Raw genomic sequence first — 24,878 nt, forward strand, 5'->3', positions numbered from 1 at the left:
AAAGAAACAAATTAGGACTTCAGAGGAGACACAGAATTTGGAACAATTGAGACAGTTCAAATAAATCTCTTAAAGCAATTCAAGGAAATGAAGTGCACATGGAGCTAAAGACTTGTGTCAATTTTTAATCAGAAATCATGGGTTTGAGAAGGCAGTGGAATGATATATTTAAGGTACCAAAAGAAAAAAACTGCCAGTCAGAAATTCTTTACCTGGAAAAATAATCTAGTCTTCAAAAATGAAGAAGAGGTAAAAATATTCATGGATAAGAAGAAACCAAGAGAGTTTGAAAAAAAATGAAAAAATAAAAATCTTCCCTAAAGAATTACTTAGGTGAGTACTGCAGGTTAAAAGGAAAAGACAGGAGAGAGTGGCTTGCACTAGTGTAAAGAAATGACGATCTTTAGTACAGGAAGTAAAATTTTACATGCAAAGTCCGATATTACTGCAGCTCAATGTACAACTCTACTCTTAAATTCCTATTTGTCATAATACAATCTAACAAATAAAATGCATATTTTTTTCATAAAGGGCATGCAAAATGTATAAAGGCAATGTGGGGCAAAAACAATATAAATAGGGACAACAGAGTCATGGGAGCAGAGAATGTGCATGTTATTGGAGCTAAGTTGGTATATTTTCAGAACAGTAAGTTATAGATGTTGATTGTATAATAGAAACCCAAGGGTAACCAGAAAGAAAGTATTCAAAAAATATGAAGACACAAAATGAATAAGGGAATGGTAAAACACATCACAAAGATGTAGAAAATGTGTTGCAATAAAGGAAGAGACAAAAAAAGGATACGACATACAAAAATCAAAAGACAAAATGCCTGAAGTAATTACTGCTTTTACAGTAGTAACACTGAATGTTATTGGATTAAATTCACCGAGCAAAAGACACTGAGTGAAAAAGGAATACAAAAACATGGTCCAGCGGTATGTTGTTTACAAGAGACTCACTGTATATCCATAGACACAAATGAATCATTTAAATCTATTGAAATAATTGAAAATGAAAAGGGAAAACATTGCATTCCCAAACAGCAGGAGATAAATTCTTCTCAAGTACACGTGGCTCATTCTCCAGGACAGACCTACCTCATTTTGGGTCACAAATTCAGTCTCAACACATTGAAGAAGATTGAAATTGTACAAAACATCTTCTCTGATCATAATGGAATAAAGCTGGATATTAATAATAAGCAGAAAACTGAAAATCTGCAAACATATAGAAATTAAGTTACACTTTTTTTTTGGCATGTCAGGTTCACACTCTTAAACAATCAACAGGTCAAAGAAGAAATTACAAGAGAAATGAGTAAATTATTTTGAGACAAAAATGAAATCAAAACATGCTGAAATTTATGGGATGAATCTAGAATACAGGTTACCAGGGACCGGGTTTCAAATAGGGAATGGAGAATTAATGCTCAATTTGTACAGAATTTTTATTTGGGTAGATTGTGAGGTACTGGAGTAGAGGGTGGTGATAATAACACAAGATTATGAGTGTAATTAAGGGCACTGAATCATATAAGCTAATATGTTTAAAAGGGAAATTATGGTTGTATGTATATTACTAGAACAAAATTCAAATGATAAAACACAGGACTCTGCAATACAGTGAACACTACTGTCAATGACAGACTAGAGTTAATAGTTCAATTATTAAAATGTGCTTTCATGAATTATAAAAAATGTACAACACTAATGCAAGGTGTCAATAATAGGGTGTTATGTTGGGAAAAAAATACAACCTAATGTGAACTATGGTCTATATTTAACAGTATAATTGCAATATTATTTTACCAATTCTCAGTAATGCAAAGTTTTAATAATAGGTGGGTGGGTCATAGGAATGCTGTAATTTTTACACGATTTTTCTGTAAACCTGAAACTTTTCTTATTAAATATAAATCATATTGAAGTAAGAATATGGAATTTATGAGAGGGAGATGTATAGCCTTAAATGTGTACATGAAAAGAAATAAAAGCTAAAATTAAAGACATTACAAACCTGGAGGAATTAGAAAAAGAAGAGGAAAAGAAACCCAAAACAAGCAGATGGAAATAAATAACAATAATTAGAGCACAAATAAAGGAAATAAAGGATGCAAACAAAAACAAAAAAATGGAGAGTATTACCAAAACCAAAATTTGGTTCTTTAAAATGGTTAATAAAATGGGCAAACCCCAGCTAGAATGAGAAAGAATAAAATAGAGAAGATGCAAATTAATAACATCAGAAATGAGAAGCAGGACATTACTATAGAGTCCAAAGGAATAAAAAGAATCATAAGCAAATACTACAAAAACAATTGTCTGCCAACAAATTAGACAACTTGGATGAAATGGACAAATTCCTGTAAACAAACGAACAGCCTGCACAGACTCTAGAGGAAACAGAAAATCTTAACAGAGCAATTACAACTAAAGAGATTGATCATTCATCAAAACTTTACCAACAATAAAAGTCCATGACCAGTTGGGTTAGCAGTGAATTCTATCAAACATTCCAACAAAAATTAATACCAATCCGGCTCAAACTCTTCCAAAAAATTGAACTGGAGTGACTGCTATCTAAATCATTCTATGAAGCCAATATCACCCTAATACCAAAGCCAGATAAAGGTAGTTCAAGAAAAGAAAATTGCAGACCAATTTCTTTATGAATATACATGCAAAAAGCCTCAATAAAATTTTAGAAATCTAGCCCAATAGTACATTAAAAGAATTATGCACTATGATTAAGTGGGTTTTATCCCAGGAATGTAAGTGTGGTTCAATATAAGAAAATCAATTAATGTTATACAGCACATTAACAAAATGAGAGGGAAAATACATGATCATCTCAATTGTTTCAGAAAAAGCATTTGACACAATCTAGCACCTTTTCTTTATAAAAACACTTAGAAAAATATGAATAGAAGGATATTCCTCAACATGGGAAAGGTTATATATGAAAACCCACAGTTCATTTCATACTCAGTGAAGAAAGACTGAAAGCTTTCCTCTAAGAGCTGGAACAAGGCAAGGATGCCTGCTCTCACCTCTGTTATCCAATATTGTATTGGGTGTTTTAACCAGAACAGTTAGGCAAGAAAAAGAAATAAAAGACATGCAAATTGGAAAGGAAGAAGTTGAACTTTCACAACCCACAGATGACACAGTCCTATATAAAGTCCTGAAAAATCTACTGCAAAACTCCTAGAGCTAATAAAGACATTGAACAATACAGCAGGATACAAAATCAACATGCGCATTTCAGTAGTTTTTCTATACACTGGTAATAAGCAACCTGAGGAGGAAATAAAGTTAAAATGCCATTTATAATAGCAATTAAAAGAATAAAAAATCTAGGAATAAATTTTACCAAGAATGTAAAATGCTTATACATAGAAAACTAAAAAACTTAACCATAAGAAATAAAAAAAAATAAAATGAAGGACATTCTCTTTTCATGTACTGGAAGACTAAATATCATTAAAATTTCAATTCTAATCAAAATGATTTACAGATTCAATGCACTCCCAATCAAAATTTCTGCAGCCTACTTTGTTGAAATGGAAAAAAATTGTTTAGAAATGTAAAGGGTCCGGAATAGCCCAAACCCTCTTGCAGGGGAAGAATTACATTTAGGGCTGACACCTCCTGGCTTTAAAGCTTGTTATAAAGTTACAGTTTTCAAAACAGCCTGGTATTGCCTGCCTGTGCAGAACAAACAAAAAACTGTCTGGTACTGGCACAAGGATATGCATATAGACCAATGGAATCAAACTGAATGTTTAGAAATAGACCAATGGAATTGAACCGAGTGTTTAGAAATAGACCATTGCATCTATGGCCAATTGAATTTTGATAAGATTGCCAGGTCCACTAAATTGGGTGAGAATAGTCTCTCCAACATATGGTGCTGGGAGAATTAGATATCCACATGCATAAGAATGCAATGTGCAAAAATTAACTTGAAATGGATCAAAGACTTTAATATAAGAACTGAAACTACAATACTCATAGAAAAAAAAAATAGAATCATCTACAGGATCTGTGTAGTGGTTTCTTAGAATTTACACTCAAACCATGAGCTACAAAGGAAAAAAAAAATAGATAAATGGAACCTTCTCAAAATTAAATCTTTTTTTGCATGAGGGGATTTTATCATGAAAGTGAACAAAACAATTTACCCAATGGAAGGAAATATTCAGAAACCACATACCTGATAAGGATTTAAAATTCAGAATACATTAAGAAGTCTAGGGGGTATAAGGGTAATTCAGTGGTAGAATTATCACCTGCCATGTGAGATACCTGGATTCAATTCCTGCTCCAGGTGGCTCCCAAAAACAAACAAACAATCAATAAGAGAAATTCAACAAATGGTGCTGCAATAATGTGATACTCACATGGAAAAAAAATGAAATGTGATCACCACCATAACAGTATATGTATGTACATATAGATAAGAAACCCTTCAACTCAACAATAAAAAGACAAGCAACCAAATTTAAAAATAGGCAAAAAACCTGATCTTAAATTTCTCTAAAGAAGATATACAAATAGATGTAAAGCATATGAAAATATCCTCAACATCATTAGCTATTAGGGAAATGCAAATCAAAACCACAATCAGATACTATTTCACACCCACTTGCATGACTACTATTAAAACAAAAAAAGAAAATTACAAGTGTGGGACAGGATGTGGGGAAATAGGAACACTCATTAATTGCTGGTGGGAATGTAAAATGGAGATGCTGTGGAAAGCAGTTTGGCTCTTCTTCAAAAACCAAAGTATAGAATTACCATTTGCCCTGGAAATCCCTCTACTAGGTATATATCCCAAATAAATGAAAGGTGGAATGCAAATAGATGTTTACACACTGATGTTCATAGTGACAATATTCAAAGTTGCCAAAAGATGGAAACAACCCAAGAATCAATCCATCAACCAATTAATAGATAAAAAAATCATGGTATATACATACAATGGAAAATTAATCAGCATTCAGAAGGAATAAAGTTCTAGTTCATGTCAAAACATGGACTCTAAAGACATTATGTTAAGATATGCCAGACACAGAAGTACAGATATTGTATGATCTCACTGATATAAAATTATTAGAATGAGCAAAATCACAGAGTCAAAATCTACAATTTAGGCTACTAGGGACTAGGTTGGATGTAGGGAATGGAGAGTTAATGCTCAGTTTGTATAGAATATCTATTTAGGTTGATTGTAAGGTTTTGGAAATGGAGTGTGGTGATGGCAGCACTGCATTGTGAAGGTAATTAACAGCACTTAGTTATATAGGTTCTGTGGTTAAAAAGGAAAATTTTAGCTTGCATATATGTTACTAGAATAAAAATTAAAAATATAAAATGTAAAATTGTGTTTCTATACTACACAGTGAACATTATTGTGAACTGTGGACTATAATTAATAGAAACATTATAATTGTGCAATTTAATGAAATATAACTGTCAAGTCCCAGCTTGAAAATCAGTCCTTCCAGCTTGGTAGTGAGTTGAAAGAAAGCTTGAAGAGCTGCCGGTAGAGTGGTCATAGTTTATTCACCTCTGTGCCACAATCTATGCAGTAATGGGTATTTAAACCAAGTTACACCAAGGTGGCAACATGCCAAATACATGTGCTGAGTCATTGTTATATAACATGTGCTGAATCATTCTCCCAGAACCTCAAACCCGGAAGCTCTTTAGGCAGTCATTTTTTGCAGCAGGCTGTTCACATCTTCAGATACCCTGGATCTCACCATAACAAACATATTCCAATGTAAGGTGTTAATAATAGGGTGATATATTGGAAAAACAAATGCACCCTAACGTAAACTGTGGACTATTGGTAATACCGCAATCGTAATATTCTTTCATCAGTTTTAACAAAGATAACACATTAATGCAAAGTGTTTATGAGAATGTATCATTTTTTACATGATAATTCTATAAACCTACATTGTTTGCAATTGAAAATTTTCTAAAGAAGTCTCAGATGAGTGACTGAAAATGGTACAAGGATCTGTTAGGGTTGATGGAAATGTTCTATAATTAGATTGTGGTACCTGTAAAACACTAAATTTTCTAAAAATCTTTGAATTATACACATAAAATGAGGGACTTTTACGATATGTCAATCATACTTCAATAAAGATGTTTAAAAAGGTATTTCGTTTATTTAATAATAACGCTTATTTAAATTAATGTTGCATAAGCCTTATGGTATATTTTCCATCAGGCAATTATTCTGATCAATGGAATAGTTCATGTACTTATATCTTAGTTATTATATTCATATTAACGAATACATTAAATTGACACTTTATTTACTGGTGTCTGCACTACAAGCTACATGAGCTTGAGTGGTTTTTATATAGAAATTTTATTGTGTTCTATACATAACACAATTATTATATACATAATAATTTTCATGACTTAATTTCACCAAAACAATCATAGTTGTAAAAACAGAATAATAATTTTTGGTTGCATAAGTTCCCTGAGGAGCTTAATGAGGTAAATTGGTGAATTTCATTTATGCCAAAAAAGGTTCCAACATCAAAGTCCCGTATGAATAAGCAGGTGAAGTGTTGTAGTTTATAACTTCTCTTTTAATCACTCAAAAACTGGGCAAGCCACTGAAGACAGCTGGTAGTAGCATAGCACTTAATTTTCATTGCAGGGTCTATTTTTCCCTCTTTTGTGCCATGACAAAAGAGATAAGATTTTTGAGTTAAATTTCTCTTTTTGTCTGCCCGATTCTGCTATGGAAAACAAAAATAGTAAACATACATCTGTTTCTAAATTGTGTCCTTGTCTTCTTTGTTCTTTCCATGTTTTTATTTGGGATTATATTTCCAGGATTGGAATTTCTTGCAAGTAATTTGTTGTCTTACTTTTTCAGGCTCTCCTTTTGTATTTAGAGTTCCTATTCAAGTTGGAAAAGCTACAGTAACTAGCAACAATTTGTCTTCTAGGCAGCTGTTCCATCACTACAGAGCAGTAACTATGTTTCTTTTTGTCTGTGGGAAGATCCAAATGGTGCCCATTATGGTAGCATCTAAGCAAAAGCTGCACAATCTGCAGTAGCCAAGCTTCAGTGGGCAGCAATGTAGCAACCACATTCTTTATGGAGAGGAGTGTATTGTGATTCCCTTATCTAATGTCTTCAGAGTGGAGCAATTGGTGATTTAAAGAAAGAAGTGTGATCCACTGTTATTTTAAACTTCTAAAAATATCATTTTGAGAGGTGAAGCCATTCTATTTACTGCAACATAATACCCCTTCATGCCCAACAACATTTTTCTGTATATTTATTAATGTATTCATTTGATATCTGCTATTAGCCAGGTCTTATTCTAACTACTGGAATTTCATCATTAAACAAGATAAAACTCTATTTTAAAGGAGCTTTCATTTTAATGGCATTGAAAAGAAATTAACCACATTAAAATACATAGATAGTATGACTTCTCTCCCTTTTTTCCTACTTTCCTCCTTCCTCCCTCCTTCCTCTTTTCCTTCCTTCCTTCTGTTCATCCTTGTCTCCTTCCTCCTTCTCTCCTTTTTCTTCTTTGTTCTTTTCCTTCCTTTCCTCTTTTGCTTCTGAATATTTTCCACCGAGGTGGTTATTTCATTATTGTTACAGTACTCCATTATAGATAAAATATTTAGTGATATTGTGTTCCTGTAATTAAACTGTGTTATGAGCATACCCATATAAGTGCTTATAACTGCATTTGCCATGTTAAACAAATACTTCTGTGACTTGACTTTATTCTCCGAGGGATTGAGCAGAGGCCCAAGCCAAATTAAGCTTGATCTATATTGTCAGGCACCATCCCCCAGTCTGAAATTAATCAGAGTTTCTTTGTATCAAGAGAATGTAAGGCACAAGGGTAATATTTATGCTAATTTTTGCTAATATAGCTGGAAGGCAGCACATGTAGTGGGAAACAGAAGAGCCATGGAGTCCCAAGAATAGAATTCATTTCTCAGCTACACCAAAATTTTTTTTTCAGAATATATCAAACTAAAAACTTCCTTTTGTAATTTAATGATATGTTGCGAACATTTCTGCTGTTAGCAATTGGGTCTAACATTCTTTTTTTAACCATTGTCTTGTGCTTTATTTTGTGTTGTCACCATCAAAAACAAAACTGACCAAATGATGATGCCTGGTTGTCTAGTCAGGCAAGACAAGCTTGGTTGTTGCTGCAAGGATATTTCATGGCTAGTGGATAATCTGAAAGGCTGGTATATTACATCACCAGTCATTTGATGGCATCTGTGGCTGATTACATCTGCAATTAACTAAGGTGCATCACCCACCAATGGGATAATACAATCAATTGAAGTCTTTTAAGAAAGAAGAGAGTCTTTGCCACTGCTTCTTCAGCCAGTAAGCCTCTCTTGTGGAGTTCATCAAGACACTTCATTAGAACTGCCAGCTTCACAGCCTGCCCTGCAGATTCTGGGCCCTTCCATTTCCACAGTTGCATGAGACATCTTTATAAATCCCATATTTACAGATATTTCCTGTTGGTTCTGTTTCTCTAGAGATCCCTGACTAATACTGCTTAGTACTGGGAGTGGGGTGATTCTTGAGAAACAGAATTTTAAATGGGTTTTTACAATTGGTTTTCTACTCTGATCACACTCAGAGACACTAATGTCTCTGTTTGTAATTATCAAGATGGCACTGACAGCCCATGAAGTGAATTGGCAAGAGATATTATCACCATTAGATTCTGCTAATTGTATGCTTATATGAGGCAAGTTTCTGGGTGAGTGTGTTTTTGACACATTTATAGAGTTTTATAGAATTAAAAGTTATAATGATGTTAACTGGTTATTGGTAGATGCAGTGAATACAGTGATGAGAGAAAAGGATGTGCTGAAGTCTTCAAATTTGAAACTTTAGTACCATATGAACTATGTAAAAGTTTCCATGTTTGCCCTGAAAGAAAATCGTATTTCCCCTGGTCGCAGATTTGAGATCTTGGAAAACAAGACACAGGGCCTCATTGTGTGAGTAGCAGATTTACAATATGAACTAAAATCTCAACCTTGCAAGGTGTTTGCTGTTAAAATGAGGGAAAAAATGGGATACTGAAGTGTGAGATGGGGATATATGGCTTGGATAAATGGCAATGCGGAAATGGATTCCCTGGAAATCTGCTGAGCCTTTGTTAGTAGACCTATAAATAGACTACCCAGAGGAAAGAGCTTCCAAACCTCCATCCTGACTTGAGGACACAGCTTCCTGGACTCCTGTCTGCCCAGAAGAGTCTGTCATCCAAACTCCATATTACAAGATTAACCTTTCAGTGCCTGCTAAAGCTGCAACCACTTCCCCTGGGAAACAGCCCTCGCTCCTCTGTCTGGAGAGACTGACCGTGTTTCACCAGATGAAACTGTGACAGAATGCCCTCAGGTAATTGGCTTGAAAGATACTTCCATTTCTTTTCATAAACCACCCCTCTTTTCTTCAAGACCTATAACTAGACTAAAGTCCCAACCGGCCCTGAAAAGAAGATGTGAAATGTGACCCATGAGGAGGAATGTTATTCTCCAAAAGAACTGTGTGAGATTTCCATTCTCTATGGGCAGAAATCAGGGGAATATATGTGGGAATGGATATTAAGGGTGTGTGATAATGGTGGAAGGAATATAAAGTAGGACCAAGCTGAACTTGCTGAGATAGATCCACTAAGCATAGGTTCTGCATTCAATGTTGTAGCTTGAGGAGTTGAACACTTTGTGTGGTTGGATGAAACATGAATCAGAAGGTGGTCAATGTTTCCTGAGGTCGAAATACAAGAACTGTCCTGTATAATGTAGGTAAGGGGACTGAGAGGCTTAGAGAGATTGGAATATAAAGTAGATTTATCATGGAAAATCAGCTCATACACCCCAGGAATGTCCAGAAGGTACATCTTTCACCAGAATCTTGAGAAACAAATTCATGAGACTAGGTCCATCGTACCCAAAGAGCTTTGTAGTCACCCTTCTCTGTAAGACAGATATTACTTCGGGAACTGCTGTCATTGATCTGGAATCCTTAAACAGAATGGAGATGGTCAGATCCCAAGTTGGCAGAAGCATGTAGTGACAATTAATGACACAGACAAGGTGGGTGTGGTCACCATAATGGACAGCAAACTCAAAGCAGCAGTCAAAATAATCTGACTTGTAGAGACTTTTGGCATTGGCTAGTAGAAGCGATGAGGTGCCTAGAACTAAAATAGATGGGTAGTTTAATAAATTCTTGTTTGAGCTGTATAAGCAGAAATATTCTAGGTCAAGTGAACAGAATTCTAGCTTACATTACAGTAACAGAGAGTCACAACCCCTTAATTAACTCCCAGACTTGAGACAGTTACAGACTCCCCTTGATTGAGGGGAGGGCTGGGTTCCACTAGGTAACTTCAATTGCAGCTGCTGTTACAGATGTGGTATTATTATTTGAGCAAATTAACAGATCACCTGGTACCTGGCAAGCACTTATTGATCTGGCAAATGCTTTTTTCTCCCTAGCTATCAGTAAGGGCCACCAGAAATAGTTTGCTTTCAGCTGGCAAGGTCAGAAGTATACCCTCACTGTCCTGGCTCAGGGATATAGCAGCCCTCCAGCCCAATGTCACAATCTTGCCCCAGGGGCCCTGATCATTTTTCCCTCTCACAGGACATCACACTCATCCATTATACTGATGATATCTGGTTGATTGGAACTAGTGAGCAAGTAGTAGTAACTACGCTAGACCTATTGGTGAAGAATTTATATGTCAGGGGTTAGGATATAAATCCAACAAAATTACAGGGGCCTTCCACTTAAGTGAAATTTTTAGATGTCCAGTGGTGTGGGACATGTTAAGATATCCCTTCTAAGGTGAAGGATAAGCTGTCGCATCTGGCCTTTCTTATGACCAAAAAAGAGGCACACACATAGTTGACATGTTTGTATTTTGGAGACAACATGTTCCCCATTTAGTTGTGCTACTCCAGCACATTTACTGAATGACCTTAAAAGCTGCTAGTTTTGAGTTGGGACTGGAACAGGAGGAGGCTCTGCAACATTCCAGGTTGTTGTGCAAGCTACTCTGCCACTTGGGCTATATGATCCAGGACATCCAATGGTGCAGGAAGTGTCAGTGGCAAATAGGGGTGCTGTCTGGAGCCTTTAGCAGCCCCCTACAAAAGAATTACAACACAGACCCTTAAGATTTTGGAAAAAAACCTGACCATCCACTGCAGATAACTACTCTCCTTTTGAGAAACAGTTTTTAGTCTGCTACTGGGCCTTAGTAGAGACTGAATGCTTAACAATGGAGCATCGAGTTACCATGAGACTTGAGCTGCCTTTTATGAGCTGAGTGTTATCTGACCCACCAAGCCATAAAGTTGGGTGTGCGTAGCAGTACTCAATCATAAAAAGGAAATGGTATATAAGAGAGGTCTCAAGCAGGTCCTGAAGGCACAAGTCAGTTACATGAAGAAATGGCTCAAATGCCCATGGCCTCCACTCCTGCCACATTACCTTATCTTTCCCAGGCCATAGCTATGGCCTCTTGGGGAGTTCCTTATAATCAGTTGACTAGTTTATAGAGGGTTCTGCATGATATGCATGGACTACCCAAAAGTGGACAGCTGCAGTACTGCAGCCGCTTCCCATGATGTTCTTAAAGGACAGTGGTGAGGAAATCCTCACAGTGGGCAAAACTTCAAACAGTCTTCCTGGTTGGTTCAGTTTGCTTGGAAAGGGAATTGACCAGAGGTGCATATGTATGCTAACTCATGGGCTGTTGTTAACGGTTTGGCTGGATAGTCACGGACTTGCAAGGAGCATGATTGGAAAATTAGTGACAAAGAGATTTGGTGGAAAAACGTATGTGGATAAAATGTTCTGAGCGGGCCAATAAACATGAGGTTATTTGTGTCCCATGTGAATGCTCACCAGAGGGTGACTTCAGCAGATGAAGGTTTTAATAATGAAGAGGAAAAAATGATCTGCCATATGGATACAAGTCATCCTCTTTCCTCAGCCACTCCTTCCATTGCCCAATGGACTCACGAACAAAGTGGACATGATGGTAGGCATAGAGCTTATGCATAGGCTCAACAACATGTATTTGTTCTCACCAAGCTTGACCTGGCTATGGGCACACAGAGTGTCCAATCTGCCAACAGCAGAGACCCACACACTCTAAGTCCCTGATATGGCACTATTTCCCCAGGTGATCAGCCTGTCACTTGGTGGTAGGTTGATTACATTGGACTACTTCCATCATTGAAGGGGTAATAATTTGTTCTAACTGGAACAGACAAATACTCTGAATATGTGTTTGCTTTTCCTTCACACAATGCTTATACAAAAACTACCGTCCATGGATTTATGGAATGCCTTATGCACTCTCATGGTCTTCCTTACAACGTTGCTTCTGCTGAAGGAATCCACTTCACAGCAAATGAAGTGTGGGAAAGGGCACATGCTCATGGAATTTTCTAATCTTGTCATGTTCCCTATCATCCAGAGACAGCTGGGTTGATAGAACGGTGGAATGGCCTTTTGAAAACTCAATTACAGTGCCAACTCAGTAGCAATAGCTTGCAGGACTGGGGCGATGATCTTCAGGAGGCCATCCGGGAACAAAACAAGGGGTGGAAATGGGAGTGTCATCACTCATTATCATCCCTAGTGAGCCACTAGGAATATTTTTGATTCCTGTCCCTGAAAACTTAAGCTCTGCTGGTCTACAGGTCTTTGTTCCAAAAGGAGGAAAGCTCCAACAAGGAGATACAACAATGATTCCATTGAACTGGAATTTCAAATTGCCAACTGGCCACTTTTGACATCTCATGCCACTGAATCAACAGGCATGATGGGGGATTACTGTTCTTTCTGGGGTGATTGAATCTGACTATCAAAGGAAAATAGGACTGCAATTACGTAAGTGAGGTAAAGAAGTGTTTTCCTGGGATGCAGGGCATCCTCTAGGGTGTCTCTTAGTATTACCATGCCCTCTCACTAAAGTCAATGGAATACTGCAACAGCCCAATCCAGGCAGGACTACCAATGGCCCAGAAACATCAGGAATAAAGATTTGGGTCACGTGACAAAGAACCATGGCCATATGAAGTGCTTGCTGAGGGTAAGGTATGGGATGGATAGTAGAAGAAGGTAGTGATAAATATGAATTACGACCATGTGACCAGTTATAGAAATAACAACTGTGATTTTATCAATATTCCCTCCATGCTCTGAGTATGTTTGCATTTGTACATAAGCAAATATCTTGTTTTCCTCAGATCATATGGCATAAGTTATATTGTTCATGTTATACTATTTAAATCATAGTGTGTGAGTGAATGCTACCTAAGGACTTGCCCCTCATTCTGCAGAGATGTAGTGCATTTCTGGTTGTAAGCAGTTCAGTTGAGTTTTATTAGGTGAAACATATCTCTGTTATTGTGCTCTATTTGGAAATTAAGCATGTTTCAATGTGATGTGTATTGTTGTCAAGTTGGGAAGGGGTGGACTGTGAAGGTAGGTTTTGGTGTCAACTTGGCCAAGTGATGATGCTCAGTTGTCTGGTCAGGCAAGCACTGGACTGACCATTGCTGCAAGGATAATTTCATGGCTGTTTGATAAACCGTAAGGCTGGCATATTAAATCATCAATCAATTGATTACATTTGTGGCTGTTACATCTGTAATCAATTAAGACGCACGTCCCACCAATGAAATAATCCAATCAATGGGGTTTTTTAAGGAAAAAGAGAGACTTTTTCACTTCTTAAGCCAGCAAGCCTCTCCTGTGGAGTTCATCCAGATCCTTCAACTGAGCTTCCAGTTTTCACAGTCTGCCCTGCAAATTTTGTACTCTTTCGTTCCCACAGTTGCATGAGACACCTTTATAAATCTCATATTTATAGATCTCTCCTGTTGGTTCTGTTTCTCTAGAGCACCTGACTAATACAATCATTAATAAATTTCCCTCAAAAGAGTTGTATATATTTATTGTCCCAACAATAATATCTGATTTTCTTATATTCATGCTTAGAAATACTACGTGAGTGAAAAATCCATGTAAGTAAGCAGTATTAATTTTCTTTTTATTTCCATTGCTCTTCTATTGTCTCCTTTCAGATATAAACCTAGGATCTTCTACTGAAAATGCGACTGAATCCAGGCCTCCTGTGATATAATCAGCCAGCACACAGCCATATCTACAAAACAAAATACACCTCTTTTTTTGGTCTATATGCATATATATATTTTTTTGGTACACATATATTTTAATTAAAAACATGAATGCAGATTTATAGCAGCATATTAATTTACTACAGTTTGTTAAATCTTCTTACTATATTTGGGCATTGAGGTTATGCCTAATTTAATCTGTATTTTTATAATTAATAGACACAATTATTCCAAAAATTTTTCTTATCTTTTATTTCCTTGGTGCATTTATTAAAGAGTTCAATCAAAAAAATGTTTAAAAATGTTTAACATTATATTTTAAATATACTTCTCCTGTGTAAAATCAAAACTTTTCAAATACTAAAATTTAATTATGATCTATTTTTCTTGTCAACAAAAAATGAAAATATATTGCATTTGCTCTTCACAATAAGTTTATAAGGAAGTTAAAACAACTGTTGCCATTTCTTTAATGAGAAAGTTATGGTGAAGTGCTATGTGAAGGAAATAAGCACACTTTTTGTAATTCAGTGCAAAAATTTGGGCCAGACACAAAGACTAAAATTACCTTCTACCTATTCACTTCCTACAGAAATGTAAACTAAATGGTTTCTGCCCCTCTCTTTTATCCACGGCCGATAATGGGCCCGGGAAGACTGATACTATAGAGCTACTACTGTCTCTTCAGATTGATCAATTCCACCTGATTGATCAGTACTTGTACTGTGTTGGTTTTGAATATTGTGAATATTATACCTGTTTACATCTCACCCCATATCCAATCAATCTTCAAAATCTGTCATTTCAACTTCATCAGCCTCCTTGTGATATATCTGTTTCTCTCCATTTTCACACATAAATATTCTAGATCAAGACACTGTCCTCTATCTTTATGAGTACTAAAATAAATGCCAAACTCCTAAATCAAGGCTGTTGCACATTTTCAAGAAGTGGTTTCAACAGTTCTTAAGGCAAAGTCCAAGTTCATTTACATGACATAAAGCAGTTCTTCATGTATGGCTCAGTGAAGCCAGAATACCTGGGTGGAAATCTTGGCTCTACTATTTCTAAGTTGTTTGATCTGGCAAAAAAGATTTAATACCTTATTGCTTAGATTTCTATCCATAAAATGGATATTCTAATGGTACTAGTCCACAGAGATTGGTGTAAATTTAACCACTAATATTTTTTAAAACTTAGAATAAATCTTGTGGAGAGCCGCCTCCCGGGTCGGGCCTAGTGGACACGCCGCAGCCTGCCCTAGAGTTCCCCCCGCCCATCGAGTGAGCCAAGATGGCGCCCGCATCCTGCCTCCGCGTATGACGTACGCGCCCGCCAACCCTGTCTACCAATCACCCTTGTATACGTGGCGTTAGCCCATTGGGTTTGGATTTTGTATATAAAGGCGTTACCCGGACGGGGAAAGCGAGACGACCCGCAGGGAGCCGTACCTGACGGCCGCATAGAGGTTGCTCCCCCGTGGGGTATTTTAGCCCGCACGGAACCTGTTACAAAGAATGCAAGCTTAGCTCCAGTAAAGGTCTGTGCTCACAACCGCCGCGTGTTACGGATTCGTGTCTGCCATTCAAGTCGGTTTGTCTGCGTCTGTCTCTCTCTCCTCTGTCCCCTTCGCCGGCCGGGGGCTTGACGCTGAGCGAGAAGTCCCGGACAAGTGGTGGCCCGTACGGGGAACCTTCTTCTGCTGCCTCTCCCCGAGCTGGTGAGGACGTGCTTCTCGGGTTCACGGCGGAACCTCCGCGCCTGATCAACGTGAGAGGGTAAGTGCTTTCTGCTACGTGAGAGTTAAGGGCTGTGGGCGTTCAGGTAGCCCCAGTGAGTCGGGAGAGCTCCCCGATTGGTTAAGGTCCAGTGCCGACTGCAAGCATGGGGCAGTCAGGAAGTTCACCTTTGTTAGCTCCCTTAAAGACCCTTTTAGCGGACGGCTCCTGTGAAAGTGAGCCGCCCACTTGTAAGCCGCCAGAGTCAAGCACTAGTTCAGACACCTCTAACTCAGAGTCAGATGGTGATGAGACCGAGGGTGCAGACGCGCCTCCGCTGATCGATTGGGGGAGGCCCCCTGTCTCACCCACGCAGCCTTCCGCCCCGCCAGCGCCTGCTGCAGGGGCGCAGCGGTTTCCGGTGAATGGTTTTGGTGATCTCGCCAAAAACCCTCACCACGGGCTCCCTCTGGTGGCCGAATCAGGTAATTACAGTGGCCCTCCTTTGCGAGACCCGGAACCCCCTACAGGCTGGTCTAGGGAGGGGCAGTTACAGCTGTGCCCCCCGCCTGCGTACGCAGGCCCTCAGGGTCCCACGTCATCAAACAATAGAGGGAGGCATTTCTGGAATTGGATTCCTTTTTCAACCTTTAGACCTTTCGGTGTGCTGGGCGGTTACCAACCGCTTAAGCCAGAACCAGCTTCAGAAATGTACCCGGTTATTATCAATCCCCAAGGTAATAATCAGTATGAGTCATATGATTACAAAGTCTTAAAGGAGTTGAGGCAGGCCGTCCATCAGTATGGCCCCAATGCCCCTTTTACATTGAATATGGTTGAAAACCTTTCCGCCCTGAATCACACACCCGCAGATATATATCAGTTGGCCCATGCTTCTTTGCCACCAGGCCGATACATAGATTGGAAAGCATGGTTTGAGGAGTTGGCTGAGGAACAAGCCGCAAAAAACGCAGCGGGGAGACGTGGCGGGTGGAATGCAGATATGCTATTGGGGAAAGGTGCCCATTCCCAGAATCAAACAGGGTTCCCTCAAGAAGTCTATGGACAGATTTTCCGCTGTTTCATAGGCGCCTGGAAAAAGTTGGCAGGCCAGGGAGAGGCTCAAGCTTCACTCAGTAGCATACACCAGGGCCCCACTGAACCATTCGTGGATTTTGTAGCCAGAATGCAAACTGCGGCTGAGAGAATTTTCTCAGACCCAGGAGTAGCAGAGACCGTAGTCAAACAAATGATATTTGAACAATGCAATAAAGAGTGTAAAGCTATCCTGGTACAAAACAAGGGAAAGAGCATGACGGAGTGGGTTCGTCTCTGTAGAGACGCTGGCAGCCCGTTAACTGCTGCAGGTCTAGCTGCCATGCTAGCCAGCTCCTTACAAGTAAATACAAAGAAAACCAAAGACTTAGGAATAAGACCTAAGGGATGTTATCACTGTGGCCGGTCGGGACACATTAAGAGAAACTGTCCCAATAAAGACCAACCACCCACCACTCAACAATATGATAGGCCGCATGCGATGACCAGACTATGTGGCCGTTGCCGCAAGGGACCCCATCGCGCAGAAGACTGTAGATCAGCCTTCGATGCGCAGGGCAAGCGCATTTCTGGCCGTCCTGAGCAGGTTCCAAAAAACGGGCAGAGGGGGTCCGCCCTTCCGGTGGGCCCCCTTGCTTGCCATACGACGACACAACACCCGTCCACGTTCGTGCATCCCCCGGATCAGCAGGACTGGACCTCTGTGCCACCTCCAGGCTTGTACTGACCCCCTCCATGGGAGTCCAATTGGTGGGGACCTCCTTTAAAGGGCCCTTACCAACAGGTACTGTGGGGCTCCTATTAGGGAGAGCATCCACAGCCTTGAAAGGATTAACAGTTATACCAGGTATTGTAGACTCAGATTTCACAGGTTATGTCCAGATTATGGTACAATCTCAGCAAGGTACTCTGGTCATTGCAGAGGGTGATAAGCTGGCACAGCTCCTGCTCTTGCCCAGCTTACATCCGCTCTTTCCGAGTAAAGCCAGACAAAGAGGAGATAAGGGATTTGGGTCTACTGGAGAAGTTTTTGAGGGCCTCCATATGTCTCTGGAGTCTTGACCCATGTTGACTATTAAGGTACAAGGCAGACCCTTCCTGGGCCTGCTAGATACCGGGGCCGATCGGTCGATTATAAGACAACAAGAATGGCCCTCCGCCTGGCCGACGTGCAAGGCGGAGGACACCATTAGAGGAATAGGCCAGGTCTCAGCACCCATGCTGAGTGCAACTGCCCTTCATTGGGCAGATGAAGAAGGACATCAAGGTAGCTTTCAGCCTTATGTGTTAGCCCTGCCCGTGTCCTTATGGGGAAGAGACATTCTAGCCCAGATGGACGTTACTTTGACCAGTAACTGTTCTCCAACTTCTAAGCATCTGTTAAAAGGAATGGGATATGTCCCTGGCAAAGGCTTAGGAGCCTCATTGCAGGGGCGCACAACACCTATACAGGCTGTCTCCAATTCTGATAAACGAGGCCTGGGTTTTTCCTAGGGGCCACTGAGGGGAGATTCCCATCCACACCTATAAGACTAAGGTGGAAAACCGAAACCCCGGTTTGGGTGCCTCAGTGGCCCTTACCAAAGGAAAAACTCTCAGCGTTACACACTCTTGTGTCAGCACAACTAAAAAAGGGCCACATCATTCCTTCCACATCACCTTGGAACACCCCCGTATTTGTCATAAAAAAGAAATCAGGTAAATGGAGACTGTTACATGACTTAAGGGCTATTAATAACTGCATGGAGCCCTTAGGACCTGTTCAGATTGGGCTGCCCCTCCTCTCAGCTCTACCAAAACATTGGCCTATTGTCATCTTGGATCTCAAGGACTGCTTCTTTTCCATTCCACTTCACCCTGAAGATACCCCAAAATTTGCTTTTACTGTGCCCTCTCTTAACCAAGAGAAGCCCTGTCACCGCTTCGAGTGGACAGTCCTGCCCCAGGGCATGACTAACAGCCCTACCATGTGCCAGTTGTATGTTGCTGCAAAACTGGCCGATACCCGGCAGCACTTCCCCCAAGTAAAAATCCTTCATTATATGGATGACATTTTGCTGACTCATAAAGACACAGATCTCCTTAAGACAGCTCTGTCACATTTAATCCTTACACTTAGAAAAGCCAACCTAGAAGTAGCCCCTGAAAAAGTCCAGATAGCAGAGATTACCACCTTCCTGGGGGCAAAAATTACACCTACTCATGTATCCCCCCGAAAGGTGTCTCTTAGGCTAGACAACATACATACCCTCAATGACTTGCAAAAACTTATGGGAGATATCAATTGGATTCGCCCGTACCTGAAATTACCTAATGCCAAATTAGCGCCTTTATTTGACTTGCTAAAAGGGGATTCGAACATAACTTCGCCCCGGCACCTCACTCCCGAAGCGAGGCAAGCACTATATCAAGTAGAACAGGCACTCAGTAGCGCTGCTTTAAAAAGAATAAACCCCCATGAGCCCTTTGAGGCCTGCTTACTGCCAACAGAGCTACAGCCCACGGCGGTGCTGTGGCAACAGGGACCATTACTCTGGGTCCACCCCGGAGTTTCTCCTAAGAAGAGTTTAGAGCATTATCCTACGGCGATTGCAGAGTTGGCCTTAGAAGCCATAAAAAGGGCCGTACAACATTTTGGCCAACAACCTAAAAACCTCAGAGTACCTTACTCTTCCCAGCAACTTGAGACACTTACTGGATGTATAGATCAATGGGCCATTCTCCGGTGTACCTTTTTAGGAAGTATTGACAACCAATACCCAAAAGATCCCCTCTTGCAATTCGTTACCCGACACCCAGTAATCTTTCCTAGAGTGACTTCACCCAAGCCACTAGTGAACGCCCTCACCGTGTACACGGACGGTTCCAGCTCCGGTTCAGGAGCATACTGTGTGGAAGGGAGTACTCCCAAAACAGTGTTCTTCCAACCACAGAGACCTCAATGGGTAGAATTACAGGTCATTATTACAGTCCTGAAAGAAATTACCGATCCCCTAAATATTATATCTGATTCGATTTATGTCGTAAATTCTGTAAATATTTTAGAGACGGTGGGCATTATAAAATATTCCTCCTCAGTAAGACCATTCTTTATCAAACTTCAAGAGACAATATGTGCCAGACAACATCCTTTCTACATAACTCACATTAGAGCGCATACAGGCCTGCCTGGCCCCATGGCACAAGGAAATCACATAGTAGATGTAGCCACTCGACAGCCACACATCTTCCCTGCGCTGACACCATATCAGCAAGCCCGAGAATTCCATGACAGATTTCACATCAATGCAGGTACCCTAGCTAGGCGGTTTAATATACCACGTGCGACAGCTAGAGATATAGTCCGAGCGTGCGGAAATTGTGTAGAACAAAGAGCAGTCCCTTCAGTTGGGGTTAACCCTAAAGGTCTCATCCCGGGAGACATTTGGCAAATGGATGTCACCCATCACTCAGAGTATGGTAAAGTTAAATACCTGCATGTGTCAGTGGATACTTGTTCTCAAGTTTTATTTGCCTCTGCTGAATCAGGAGAAAGAGTCCACCAAGTAATTGCACACTGCCTTGCCGCTTGGGCAGCTTGGGGTAAGCCAAAAATATTAAAAACAGACAACGGACCCGCTTACACCAGCAAAGCCTTCCAAAGATTTTGTGCAAATATGGAAGTGCAATTAAAACATGGTATCCCCTACAACCCTCAAGGGCAAGGAATCATTGAAAGAGCACACAGGTCTCTTAAAGACTTGCTCAAAAAACAGAAAGGGGGAATAGGCCACGGCCTGTCCCCGAAGGCTCAACTGTCTGTAGCCTTATTTACATATAATTTTTTAAATGAAAATTCACTAGGAATGACACCTGCTCTTCAGCACACTACTCCGAGTCCTCCACATAGAGGTCTAGTCCGTTGGAAGGATGTCCTGTCAGGACAATGGCAAGGCCCTGACCCAGTGCTCAGCTGGGCCAGAGGCTCTGTTTGTGTTTTTCCCCAGGAACCAGGACGTCAACCTGTGTGGGTTCCGGAAAGACTGGTGAGAACCGTGACGTCGCCTGAGGACGCCAAGGAACTGTTGCCCAGAAAATTGATAAGCCTCCAACCAGAGCCACCAGATCCGGTCTCCAACTCTGCTGATGATGGCGACGAACGACAAGATGACAACAGGAGCGCTAGTCACCCTTCTATCGTATAGAAAGGGGACCAGCTTTAAAACCTCCCTACCTTTACTAACCTCTCCCAACAGGTGGATTCAGACCTTCGAGTGCTTGGGGATATCAAGTTGACCCCCGTTGATTTCGACCTTTCCAAACTGGGCGAGACTGTACAAAGTCTGTGGAACCGAGTCACCTCATGGTTCTCTTGGCCCAATTTGACTACTTGGATCCTCGTGGCAGTGGGACTATTAGTGGGTTTAGTCACTGTTAAATGTTTGTTAGAACGCTTGCTCCAGACACAGCAGCAATTACGTGTCACTACCATGTTGGCTATGTCGCTCGCCCCTGATGCTCCTGGCAATGACCGTCCCGCTACCCAGTCCTTCCCCTCACTGTATGACCCGTCCCGGCCACTCAGGGCGGGGCGCTCGAAAACAGGATCTGCTGCAAAGCCCATGGCCGTGTCCCGGGTGTAAAAGGCGGCACCAGAAGTCATAATTTTTGTCTAAAGGATGATCTCTACGGCGGAGTCACGGTCCTGGCCAGACTAGACTCCGGCCATTGCACAGAGACACCTAATGACGCTCTCGGCTCTGGTTGCCGCTCTCCTGCCCCCCTACATAACCCAGTTGCGAGGCGAAGCACTGCAGGGAGAGTCACGTTGTTTCCAGTTCACGGGCTCTCCGGTCTCTATATGAGGAGGCATTCTGGTTGGTGCCTAGCAAGCCTAGTCCAGACTCCCCAAAGCACCAAAACATGTAGTGGGCCTGAGTGGCCCACGGGAGCTCACTCATCAATGGAGACACTGGGTCAAAATGAATAAAAAAGGGGGAGATGTGGAGAGCCGCCTCCCGGGTCGGGCCTAGTGGACACGCCGCAGCCTGCCCTAGAGTTCCCCCCGCCCATCGAGTGAGCCAAGATGGCGCCCGCATCCTGCCTCCGCGTATGACGTACGCGCCCGCCAACCCTGTCTACCAATCACCCTTGTATACGTGGCGTTAGCCCATTGGGTTTGGATTTTGTATATAAAGGCGTTACCCGGACGGGGAAAGCGAGACGACCCGCAGGGAGCCGTACCTGACGGCCGCATAGAGGTTGCTCCCCCGTGGGGTATTTTAGCCCGCGCGGAACCTGTTACAAAGAATGCAAGCTTAGCTCCAGTAAAGGTCTGTGCTCACAACCGCCGCGTGTTACGGATTCGTGTCTGCCATTCAAGTCGGTTTGTCTGCGTCTGTCTCTCTCTCCTCTGTCCCCTTTGCTGGCCGGGGGCTTGACGCTGAGCGAGAAGTCCCGGACAAAATCTGGCAGATATTAATGTTTCAATAAATAGCCTTTCAATAATAGCCTTTCTTCTTAACCACCAATACCATCGCAATCATTAGTTATCATCATTTTGATCATTATCACTCTCATCAGACATGTCCTCAATACTAGAAATAAACTCCTACCTAATATTGTAGCCTTGTCTGCTACTACTCTATAAAGTAAAATACAGATAACACAGCTAATACAAAATCATCCAGGTAATTTCATTTTGGGTTTAAGTGTCCACTATCAAAACTCTTAACCTTATCAAACAAGGGCACTTGAGGTTGCAGATTTAGTTCCATTTGCAAATCTACCACTCACGGAAAATTTTGGTGCCTGATTCTCAACAGTCTGTTGTAATTGTAAGAAAGGAAGATGTCTTCATACATGCCATACAAGTCTTCTGGCTTTCAAAACCTGATAAAGGTGCTTGTTGTATAAGGTGAACATGTCATTCTCTGTCTTCAAGTCTTGAAAAGTAGTCAGAACTATATATCTATGTGAGCCTCAGCATTTCACAAATGCCATTCAAGTTCTAGAGATTCTTCATAAGTCAGTGCCTCCCTTTACACCTATGCCTCGTCTAAATCATCTCTAAGTGATGCTACAGCATGCTAAGAATTCCATCATCTCACTAACAATCAAGTCTTGCTTACATCAGCTAAATGAAAGATGCAGTTTCATAACACCATTCTGAATCTTTCCATTTGGTGGTCATTCTTAATGCCAGCAGGTTTAGTTCACTTCGTCCCCAAAACATGGCTCAGAAAATCATTTGGGAGTAGTTATTTTACTTGACGATAATCTGAAAGCCAAGTGAGGTAAAAGGGAAAGTGAAACAGGGAGTGAGAAAAAGCCAATGATAGATGTCTTTTTCTCCTTTTTGGCACACGATGATATTGTACGCCATGATCCTCTAAGCCTTATGTGTGACAAAGTTGCTTGCTTTGCCCAAGGGCATGAGGGAGACAGTGATGTGTGCTGTGTGATTTCTGTGGGCAGAAACTCTAAGAAGTAGTGCAGGTTTGTTTCTTTTCCTTCTGTCATATTGTCTGAGAATGTTGCAGATGCCATGTACTGTTTTAGCCTGGATCCTATAAGAATGACAGTGGTGTAGGAATAGAAACAACAGGTCTTTGATGGACATATAACGTGAGTATGTAATAAAATGTGTGTTTGTACGCCAGTGAGAATTTTTTTTTTAATTTTAAAGTAGATAAAGAAATTCAGAGTTTACCTTTTAGATGTTGGTCATAGAATGTGCTGGGAACAACTCCTTGATAAGGACAAAAGAGAATCATATTTTGGGTAAGGATGCTGATTTATCGATAGATTTCATGGTGGAAGGAAAGGACTATGGAATGACTGTTTATATTTCTCAATTAGTCATGAGACAAAAATACTAAGTAAAAGTGAGAAGACTTTAAAATGTGTTGGAATTGAGGATACAGAAGCGTCTGTAAAGCAGTTAGGTGGGACAGTGAGAAAGTGAATCTATCAGTAAACAATATAGGCTTGCCAGGAATATGGAGTGCCCATTTATCATATTTATTCATTAATTTAAAATCAGATCTATCCATTTCAGGAGACCATCATTTCCAGAAATAAACCACTGTTTCTGCACATACATCCAAAATATTTTTAGGCAATTCATGAACATCTTAACTTAGTAGAAGCTTTTGTCCTGAGTCCAGAAGATCATATGGTAACTTTATCCTAAAGCCACAGGATCTTTACACATATTGTTTTTTACTAGAAAGTTTGCATTTCTCCAGCCCCATGGAAGTTATCTTGCACAATATTTTTTTCAAAATTCCATACATCCACACATAAAGGATAGTGGATGCTTCTCTGTTTGTTTTATCTTTAGATCATTAATTTTTATGAAAAATATTTCTTTTCCATTTATATTAATGCAATTTAATCAATTACATTAGTTTAGTAGTTTAAATAATAGAATATTCCACATAACCATTATTTTAGAGTGTTTTCATAAGGAAACCTGGAATTATATGGGAGGAATATGGAAAATTTTGGATCTCAGAAGGAAAATGTTAAAATTTAACTTGTTTCATAAAATAATGGCAGAAACTAAGATTCACAGATACATACAATAACTCTTTCTTCGCTTTTTTCTTTCCTACTTCCATCCAAAATAAATTCACCATACTGAATTTTACAATACTTTACAATATTTAACTCATCTTTTTTTTTTTTAATGTTAAGAAGGGTTCTTAATTTCCTAAAATATAAAGAGTTACTTTAAGAAATTTGTCTGAATAAGGATGACTGGAGTAGGAGTATGGATAGAGGAGTACAAAAGGACGGGATATCTTTGAAACATTTATTAACCAGAGACATTATCCCCAATCTCTTCAATTTGTTATCTTTCTCTTCCTTCACTATAAATTTTCATGTTAGTTTGTAAAAA

General features: G+C 40.3%; 1 long non-coding RNA gene across 1 annotated transcript in view; it reads left to right on the forward strand.

Moving 5' to 3' along the window:
* LOC143666092 (uncharacterized) overlaps window positions 1–14,295 on the forward strand; it is a 33,188-nt gene extending 18,893 nt beyond the window's left edge. Inside the window, exon 4 of the long non-coding RNA XR_013167376.1 lies at window positions 14,166–14,295. This is a non-coding gene — a long non-coding RNA (uncharacterized LOC143666092). The remainder of the gene's footprint in view (window positions 1–14,165) is intronic.
* The last annotated feature ends 10,583 nt before the right edge of the window (window positions 14,296–24,878 follow it).

The sequence above is a fragment of the Tamandua tetradactyla genome, chromosome 22 (genome assembly GCF_023851605.1).
Source record: "Tamandua tetradactyla isolate mTamTet1 chromosome 22, mTamTet1.pri, whole genome shotgun sequence".
In the NCBI taxonomy this organism is placed as follows: Eukaryota; Metazoa; Chordata; class Mammalia; order Pilosa; family Myrmecophagidae; genus Tamandua; species Tamandua tetradactyla.